The following is a 10,510-nucleotide window of genomic DNA, read 5'->3' as shown; positions in this document are numbered from 1 at the left end:
TGCATGGTTTCAGCTCAGAAGCTACGGAGATGGTTTGATCATAGATAAGGAAACGAACAACAGATCGATGCACCAACGGCGGACGGCATGCAATATAAGAGATAAAGAGGGAGATAGAGAATCTCAAGATTCCAAACAAAACCGATCGAAAACGAGATAAATCCAAACTACAGAGTACTAAAATTACAGTAAAGCAAAAAACCAAGCTCTGAATTTTGATTAGCCGCGGAGGTTTCAGTAGTACCTGGGTCGGAAACGCAATGCGGCAGCCACACAGAGACGAGAATCTTGATTCGCTGAAGAAATCCGGCCAGCCTTCCTGCCTCCTCTGAGACCAGCTCTTCAGCCGATCCTAAGCAAAATAGGCTCCAAAACCCAGCGGGCAGCAGCTTGAGGGCCCTTAAAAGGGGCTATTATTTGCAAATTAAGCTTCGTTAGGCCCCCACGCCACAACAGTTCCCTCCCTCTGTTCTGCAATACCTTTCCTTGTCCTCTCCCTCCTTTGCTTCTAAGGAGGATCTACTCCATTTTTTTTATACATGCGCTTTTTAATCAGTCATGGCCCTCATGGGGTCACAACGTGTCTTCTTTATTTTACAGATTGGAACATTGTATCGACTTTGGCAAAGACATATGTTCTCTCCGTTATCAGTATTGCTCGATTGATTAATTAACTTATTATCCTGTGAATACATATCACATTCGCAATTGGCCATGTGCTGAAGCATGTGCACATGTGTGTACAAAGGTCACCAGACAGACGGTATAGATAAAGTGGCCGAATCTTAGTAGAGCTCGACCTTTTGTAGTGGCTAGCTCGTGGAGAAGGTCTCAGTAGAAGATTGCAGTTTCTTGATGCAGTGACTACTGATTGATTGGTGGAGAGGGGGCTAGACTTCTTCTGCTGTAGCAGTGTTACTGTTCACTGGCTGTTAGGCTGCTCATAGTGGGGAGTAACTTAGACTAGTATACTACTTTCATAATGGGTAGTAACTTATATGTGGTGTCATGCATTGTGTCATTTATTATGTTGTAGACTCATTTTGCCTTGAGGTGTATGATGTTATGGTAACATAGCTAGTTACCACCTCACTCTTTTTCTTCATTTATTCGCATGCTATGTCACCAAAACGCCTTGAGATGTGCGATGTTACTAGCTATGTTACTCCCACTATGAGCAGTCTTAGCTATGCAACAGGTTCAGCATAGAAAAACAGTGAGTGCCTGCCAAATAAGCCAAATGTAGCTACGGCATTAATTAGCATCTGGCCTTTGCTCATCTGATGTAGTAGTACGTAGTCCTAGCAAGTTGTTAGCCAGTAAGTTACGTTTGATGTACTGGCCAGTTGCATTGTATAAGTACCCTTAAAGAGAAATTAGGAAGGAACATTTAAGCCTGATGTACTGCCACAAACTAGAGCTCACAGGCTTACACTAGCAAAGCAGAGGAAGCATCCAGGAAAAGTAAAGAAGGCATGAGTATCTCTCAAGAGCACATGACTTAACACTGACTACTGCCAAAAGAATAACAGCTCAACTTGCTAAACCTGGGCATGGCTGGCATAATTGTCTATGATACCTATGCCTTTGCATCAACGCAGCGTGGCTAGGACGATTGCTCGATCCAGACTTTCAGATAAGGAGCATCACGGCGTGCAACGCAACAGCTAAGCCTGTACCGAGAACTTGGCTGCTTAATTCGCTTACGCTTCCTTGTAGAATTTAAATGGTCCCAAGATTGTTTTGAATTGAGCCGATTGTCTTTATCTGTAACTTGTAGCAATTAGCAAGTCATCATTCTTGTTCTGTATAGTACCCAGCACTTTGCTTGAAATTGTCGTATTCCATCGGAGTGAGGTTTCACAGGCTTGGAATTCAGTGCTGCAGTTTATTCTGCTGAACTGATTCAGTTCATGGCAAGGAAGTCTCCGTTATCTAGTCTTCAAGATAACTTGCTTGTATGGGGGAATTAAACACCCGAAGAATGCTAAGAAGCAATTGCTTCAGATACAGCTGAAGAAAAGTAGTGTATTGACTTGTTTCAGAATCTATTATCGTTTGAAACTTCAGAATTTGTCAAAGCGTACTCCACTTTCCACTTTTAAAGCTCTCATGAACGAATGGAATAATGCAATTCTTACCTGCATTGAAATTCCACCTGGAAGTGTGCGTTTTTCTCAAGAAAACGCAAGAGCATTGAGGGTTTTTTTTCTGAGGTACAGATGCTTATTGTTGGACCAAGAATGAAAATTAGCACCATTGTCATCAGTCACAAGCTTATCAAAATATATTTCGTCGTATTAGTTTCAGCGTAGCATATACATCATATGCAACAAGACTTTATTACTGACATTGGAATTCTCAACCAGCAAGGATATGGATGGGCATATAAGATATAATACGAAAATAAGAAATAAAAACATAACGGCTTAGAAAATGAAAGCTGATTTGACTTCAGCTGCAGCACAATGTCACTTATTTAGGGCATCTCCAGCGGCGCGACGCATTTCGGACGTCCGAAATGTCCGCGGGCGTCCGTTTGCGTCGCCTGGCGGACGGGGAAATGATCGTGCGTCCGTTTGCATCTGGGGTTGGCTCCAGCGGGGGCGACGCATTTTGGGCGCAGGCCAGAATTCAAAAAAGATGAAATAGCGTCGACTTTGCACGAAAATACAGCCGCAAATTGAGCCGCAAATTGAGGGCTGAAACAAGTTCATCACACTTTGCAGCTCGTACGGTGCAAAGTGGAGCAAAAGGGGCACAACAAGGCCTGAACATCAATAAAAAAAAGGAGGCCAAGGTGCTGGGCGCATGGCACCGGTGATCAGGCGTCTCGCCCGCGGATTTCGGCACGCCTCTTCATGAACCATGCCCTGGTGTCGTCGTTGACGCCGCTCAAGTCGGCAAGCATGATCCTTGTGTCTTCTGCACACAATTTGGCCTCGGCGTCTGCCTTTTTGGCCTCGATGTCCAGCCTTTGGACATCGAGGACCTCCTTGGCGAGGTTCTGGTAGATGGCAGCTGCGGCCTCTTTTTCCAGACGTCTCTTCTCGTCCCTAGCAACCATGGCGGCACGGTTGTCGGCCATTATCTTCTCCATGCTCTGCGTGAACGCAATGGCATGCGCCTCCCGGACAAGATCGGCCTTGGTAGCCTTATGGCCTCGTGGACGAGGTGGAAGGGCTGGACGGCCTTGATCGTCGTCTTCACCGTCGAGGTTGATCGCTGTCCCATTCCTCACAGCTTTGTTGTAGGCCGCAAAGTTTGTCATCCACTTGTTGTTGTTCTTGAGCAGGTCCCAGCAATGGACCATATGGTAGCCCTTCTTATGCGTCGCCTTGAACTTCTCCAAGGCGAGGGATACCTGCAATCATAGCCGCCAATGATGTACATACAATGATGCAAATTGTGTAGAATGATGATGGTTGTATCGTGTTTACCACTGTCAGGACGCCAGGACGCCAGTGCCGCTTACGGGGTTGTTAATAGCATGTTCGACCGCCGAGCAGAACCTGCTTGTCTCTTGTTTGATGTAGTTCCATCTTTTCCGGAGGGACTCTTCCGTCCGAGGGCCTGTGATATGGTAGGGCGGGTGCATCCTGGTCTCGTTGTACTGCTGCAAGACCTTGGCCCAATAGACCTCACTACAAGAAAAGTTGCCATGGCCGACGAAGTTGAAGTCGCGCCGTGGTTGCTGGTGTACCATGGCCGACGATTTTGGGTCTGTCCGTTGTGCATGTCAAAACGTTTTTTCTCGTTTTTGAGGCCACCTAGCCCGACGAAAATGGCCAAAACGTTGCGTATGGTGGCCCGGGACGTGGTGCATCTCGAATTCTCGGGTTCGCCGGCCGAGTCAACGCAAATCCGCACCGCCGAGGGATGTAGGGCCCAGATGGCAGCCTCTGCGGCATTGTTTTTTTCTCGATCGCGCCATCTCGTTCAACGCTCTCCGATCGAGCCGTTTACGATGCGGGATCATGGGTCCCGCATGTCATCCTCTATGAACTAAAATTCTTTCTATTCTTGGATTTTTTTGACCCCCGATTTCCGGCTACTTCCTTTTTCTTTTGATCCCTTGCCGCCTTGGAAACGTTGACACTGCTGCTCGCTAATTGGAACCCGCATGTCATCCTCTATGAGCAACCAACTTTCTTTTCTTGGAGTTTTTTGGCACCTCAAATTTGGTCACTTGCCTTTTTCTTTCGATCCCCTGCCGCCTCTCAAACGGTGATACCGCTGCTGCTAAATGGGACCCGCATGTCATCCTCTATGTACTATAAAACTTTCTTTTCTTGGATTTTTTTGGCACCTCATATTTGGTCACTTACCTTTTTCTTTCGATCCACTGCCGCCTCTCAAACGGTGAGACCGCTGCTGCTAAATGGGACCCGCATGTCATCCTCTATGTACTATAAAACTTTCTTTTCTAGGATTTTTTTGGAACCTCATATTTGGTCACTTGCCTTTTTCTTTCGATCCCGTGCATCCTCTCAAACGGTGATACCGCTGCTGCTAAATGGGACCCGCATGTCATCCTCTATGTACAATCAAGTTTCTTTTCTTGAATTATTTTTGGCTCATGATATTTGGTCACTTGCATTTTTCTTTCGATCTCATGCCACGTTGAGGACCCTGCAGGCTCATGGGACCCGCATGTCATCCTCTATGTACTATAAAACTTTCTTTTCTTGGATTCTTTTTGGCACCTCATATTTGGTCACTTGCCTTTTTCTTTCGATCCCCTACCGCTTCTCAAACGGTGATACCGTGCTCGCTAATTGGGACCCGCATGTCATCCTCTATGTACAATCAAGTTTCTTTTCTTGAATCATTTTTGGCTCTCGATATTTGGTCACTTGCATTTTTCTTTCGATCTCATGCCACGTTGAGGACCCTGCAGGCTCATGGGACCCGCATGTCATCCTCTATGTACTATAAAACTTTCTTTTCTTGGATTCTTTTTGGCACCTCATATTTGGTCACTTGCCTTTTTCTTTCGATCCCCTGCCGCTTCTCAAACGGTGATACCGCTGCTTGCTAAATGGGACCCGCATGTCATCCTCTATGTACACTCAAGTTTCTTTTCTTGAATTATTTTTGGCTCTTGATATTTGGTCACTTGCCTTTTTCTTTCGATCTCATGCCACGTTTGAAACGTTGAGGAACCTGCTGGCTCATGGGACCCGCATGTCATCCTCTATGTGCTATAAAAGTTTATTTTCTTGGGTTTTTTTTCACCCTCTGATTTTTGGCTATTTCCTTTTCCTTTTGATACCCTGCCGCCTTGGAAACGTTGAGTAAGCTGCTGACTCATGGGACCCGCATGTCATCCTCTATGTACAATCAACTTTCTTTTCTTTTGATCTCAAGCCGCATTTGAAATGTTGAGACCGCTGCTGCTAATTGGGACCCGCATGTCATCCTCTATGTACAATAAAGTTTCTTTTCTTGGATTATCTTTGGCTCTTGATATTTTGTCACTTGCCTTTTTCTTTCGATCTCATGCCGCCTTTGAAATGTTGAGTAAGCTGCTGGCTCATGGGTCCCGCATGTCATCCTCTACGAACAATAAAAGTTTCCTTTCTTGGAGTTATTTTTGACCCCTAATTTCTGGCTATTTGCCTTTTTCTTTTGATCTCCTGCCCCCTTTGAAACGATGAGGACGCTCGTTGGCGGGTCGGTCCCACATGTCATCCTCTGTGAACAATAAAAGTTTCCTTTGATGGATTTATTTTGAACCCCTAATTAATTTCTCGGATATTTCCTTTTTTTCCTTTGATCCCCGCCGCCTTGGAATCGTTGAGGATCGCTCGCTGCCTCATGGGTCCCGCATGTCATCCTCTCAGAACGGTAAATGTTTCTTTTATTGGATTTTGTTTACCAAATGATTTTTGGCTTATATTTTATTTCGATCTCCTGCCGCCTTTAAAACGTTGAGGACGCTGCTGGCTCACGGGTCCCACATGTCAGCCTCTATGAACAATAAACGCTGAGGATGCTGCTGCCTCATGGGTCCCGCATGTCATCCTCTTTGAACGAAATGTTTCTTTTCTTGGATTTTTTACCAACATATTTTTGGTTTATTTTTTCTTTCCATCCCCTGCCGCCTTTAAAACATTGACGACGTTGCTGGCTCATGGGTCCCCGATGTCAGTCTCCCCGTACAAGAAACATGTGATATCTTGATTATTTTGCAGACAATAAACAGTGTATTGCGCTCTGAGCTATTTCAAACGGATAAATTAAATCTTTATTTTTACATAAACAAACTTATATGTTGAATCTCCTTGTTTTTTTGTTTTTGCGAAGCATAGGACTTTCCTGTTTTTTTAGAAAATTCCGAACTTTCCTGTTTTGGAGTGGGCTGAAATTGTTTGAGTCAAAAGGCCAAGCAGGATAGTTTGAAGGCCCAGATGTCCAGATGCAGCCCAATTGAAATCTTTCTTCTTCGATTTTTTTCACCCCACGATTTCGGCTACTTCATTTTTCTTTTGGTCCTGTGCCGCCTTGGAAACATTGAGACCAGTCTGTGCAAAATGGGACCCGCATGTCATCCTCTATGTACAATAAAATTTCTTTTCTTGGATTATTTTTGGCTCCCGATATTTGGTCACTTGCCTTTTTCTTTCGATCCCGTGCAGCCTCTCAAACGGTGATACCGCTCGTTGCTAAATGGGACCCGCATGTCATCCTCTATGTACACTCAAGTTTCTTTTCTTGAATTATTTTTGGCTTCGATATTTGGTCACTTGCCTTTTTCTTTCGATCTCATACCACGTTTGAAACGTTGAGGAACCTCGTTGGCTCATGGGACCCGCATGTCATCCTCTATGTGCTATAAAAGTTTATTTTCTTGGGTTTTTTTCACCCTCCGATTTTTGGCTATTTCCTTTTCCTTTTGATCCCCTGCCGCCTTGGAAACGTTGAGTAAGCTGTCGACTCATGGGACCCGCATGTCATCCTCTATGTACAATCAACTTTCTTTTCTTTTGGTCTCAAGCCGCATTTGAAACATTGGGACCGCTGTGCTAATTGGGACCCGCATGTCATCCTCTATGTACAATAAAGTTTCTTTTCTTGGATTATCTTTGGCTCCTGATATTTTGCCACTTGCCTTTTTCTTTCGATCTCATGCCGCCTTTGAAATGTTGAGTAAGCTGCTGGCTCGTGGGTCCCGCATGTCATCCTCTACGAACAATAAAAGTTTCCTTTATTGGAGTTATTTTTGACCCCTAATTTCTGGCTATTTGCCTTTTTATTTTGATCTCCTTCCCCCTTTGGAACGATGAGGACGTTTGTTGGCGAGTCGGTCCCACATGTCATCCTCTGTGAACAATAAAAGTTTCCTTTGATGGATTTATTTTGAACCCCTAATTAATTTCTGGATATTTCCTTTTTTTTCCTTTGATCCCCTGCCGCCTTGGAATCATTGAGGATGCTGCTGCCTCATGGGTCCCGCATGTCATCCTCTCAGAACGGTAAATGTTTCTTTTATTGGATTTTGTTTACCAAATGATTTTTGGCTTATATTTTATTTCGATCTCCTGCCGCCTTTAAAACGTTGAGGACGCTGCTGGCTCACGGGTCCCACATGTCAGCCTCTATGAACAATAAACGGCGAGGATCTTGTCTGCCTCATGGGTCCCGCATGTCATCCTCTTAGAATGAAATGTTTCTTTTCTTGGATTTTTTACCAACATATTTTTGGTTTATTTTTTCTTTCCATCCCTACCGCCTTTAAAACGTTGACGACGCTCGCTGGCTCATGGGTCCCCGATGTCGATCTCCCGTACAAGAAACATGTGATATCTTGATTATTTTGCGGACAATAAACGAGTGTATTGCGCTCCGAGCTATTTCAAACGGATAAATTAAATCTTTATTTTTACATAAACAAACTTATATGTTGAATCTCCTTGTTTTTTTGTTTTTGCGAAGCATAGGTCTTTCCTGTTTTTTAGAAAATTCCGAACTTTCCTGTTTTGGAGTGGGCTGAAATTGTACGAGTCAAAAGGCCAAGCATGATAGTTCGAAGGCCCAGATGTCCAGATGCAGCCCAATTGAGATCTTTCTTCTTCGATTTTTTTCACCCCCTGATTTCTGGCTACTTCATTTTTCTTTTGGTCCTGTGCCGCCTTGGAAACATTGAGACCGGTGCTGCAAAATGGGACCCGCATGTCATCCTCTATGTACAATAAAATTTCTTTTCTTGGATTATTTTTGGCTCCCGATATTTGGTCACTTGCCTTTTTCTTTCGATCCCGTGCGGCCTCTCAAACGGTAATACCGCTCTTGCAAAATGGGACCCGCATGTCATCCTCTATGTACAATCAAGTTTCTTTTCTTGAGTATTTTTGGCTCCTGATATTTGGTCACTTGCCTTTTTCTTGCGATCTCATGCCACGTTTGAAACGTTGAGGAACCTGCAGGCTCATGGGACCCACATGTCATCCTCTATGTACTATAAAAATTTCTTTTCTTGGATTATTTTTGGCTCCTGATATTTGGCCACTTGCCTTTTCTTTCGATCGCCTGCCGCCTCTCAAACGGTGATACGATACTGCTGCTAAATGGGACCCGCATGTCATCCTCTATGTACAATCAAGTTTCTTTTCTTGAATTATTTTTGGATCCTGATATTTGGTCACTTGCCTTTTTCTTTCGATCTCATGCCACGTTTGAAACGTTGAGTAAGTTGCGGACTCATGGGACCCGCATGCCATCCTAATTTGCGGAGTTTTTTACCCCCTAATTTCTCGGCTACTCTTTTTCTTTTGATCTCAAGCCGCATTTGAAACGTTGACACCGCTGCTGCAAAATGGGACCCGCATGTCATCTTTTATGTACAATAAAGTTTCTTTTCTTGGATTATTTTTGGCTCCTAATATTTGGTCTCTTGTATTTTTCTTTCGATCTCATGCCGCCTTTGAAACGCTGAGGAAGCTGCTAGCGCATGGGTCCCGCACAGTGGCGGACCTAGCCTTTTTTTGAAGCCTGGGCACACTATGAAGTACGAACTAAACGATTTCACTTTGGTCTATGAAAAACCACAAATATCACATATTTGAATAAATGGATATGATCAATAATAAATAATGTTTCATAGACCATAGATGTAAAAGAGACATAAACTAGGTAGCAAAAACTAAACTTACGATTTGAAAATAGAAGTCCAAAATGCTAATTCTATTGTTCAACCTAAGGCGCACATCCAAGGACTGCGCACATCCAATAAGAATCTACAAGATAAAAAAGTATGTTAGTAAATTATATAGCTTTTCACAGAAATATATACGTATTGGAGACAATGGAGCATACCAATAATGTGCTAATTAGGCCTGGGAAGCATGCTTTATTAAGATGTACACATGCGATGAGGTTCTGGAGCGAGGCGAGAGTTTTACTCGATGTCAAAATTCCAGACTTGCATCCTGTTACTTGGGCAAAGGATGTTCTGATTGATCCGATTGTTCCAGAGGAGGATAGAGCAAAGGTGATTACTATAATGTGGGCAATATGGACGTCCAGGAATAATATCACACATGATCGGGCTGGTTTGAATCCTGTTCAGTCGATGAAGAGGATGAGGGATGATTTGGCTTTGCTAGAGATTCCGAGGCACCAGGCTCTTATACTACCAGGTTATGGGTGGCGACCACCAGATGACACCTGGGTGAAAATAAATACGGATGCAGGAGTATATGTTGAAGATAGGAAGAGTGGAGCGGGGGGCATTGTTCGTAACCCATCCGGCTTCGTGGCAGCTTGGAGTAAGCCACTCCCAGGGATTACAAATCCGCTGATTGCTGAGGCTATGGCCCTTCGGGAGGGGGTTTTCTTCGCCAAGCTCAGGGGTTTTCCGCGAGTGATTATTGAAGTTGATTGCTTAGAGATTGTGAATCTCTGGAACTCGCGCGCTGGTTCTCGCGCAGTTGTTGCGCCGATTCTACAGGATATCGAAGGGCACTCTAGTTCTTTTGTTTCGTTTGTTATTCGTCATGTAATAAGATCGTCCAATACGTCGCTCACCTCTCGTGCCAAGCACGCTTGCACTTTGGTGTCGACGGATGCTTGGATGGATCATCCCCCTAGTTTTATTGTTGCCAGCCTTCAGGCAGACATTGTAAGTGCTGTTGATGAAGGTTAATAAAGCCCTGAGATTCTAAGCAAAAAAAAGTAAATATCGGAACGAACCGATCAATACAGCGATCGAACGTGGTGACCACTAACCAGCCCACGTAGGGACTTTGCAATGTAATGGGCCAAGTCTATTTCGTGCTGCGGAACAAGCAAGGCCCAAGCTGGCTTAGTTTTGACGATACAGGTGATTTTCATCGTGTTTTCCATCTAAATATCGTTGTTCCAGCTCCATAGGTCGGACGAAGAGATCATCGGAGTGCCTGTACGCGCCGGCGTCGAGCCCGGGCACGTGCCCAGGGTGCCCGGACGGTAAATCCGCCCCTGGTCCCGCATGTCATCCTCTATGAACAATAAAAGTTTCCTTTCTTGG

Source organism: Lolium rigidum, chromosome 3 (assembly GCF_022539505.1).
Source record: "Lolium rigidum isolate FL_2022 chromosome 3, APGP_CSIRO_Lrig_0.1, whole genome shotgun sequence".
In the NCBI taxonomy this organism is placed as follows: Eukaryota; Viridiplantae; Streptophyta; class Magnoliopsida; order Poales; family Poaceae; genus Lolium; species Lolium rigidum.
This window is presented reverse-complemented; position numbering follows the sequence as displayed.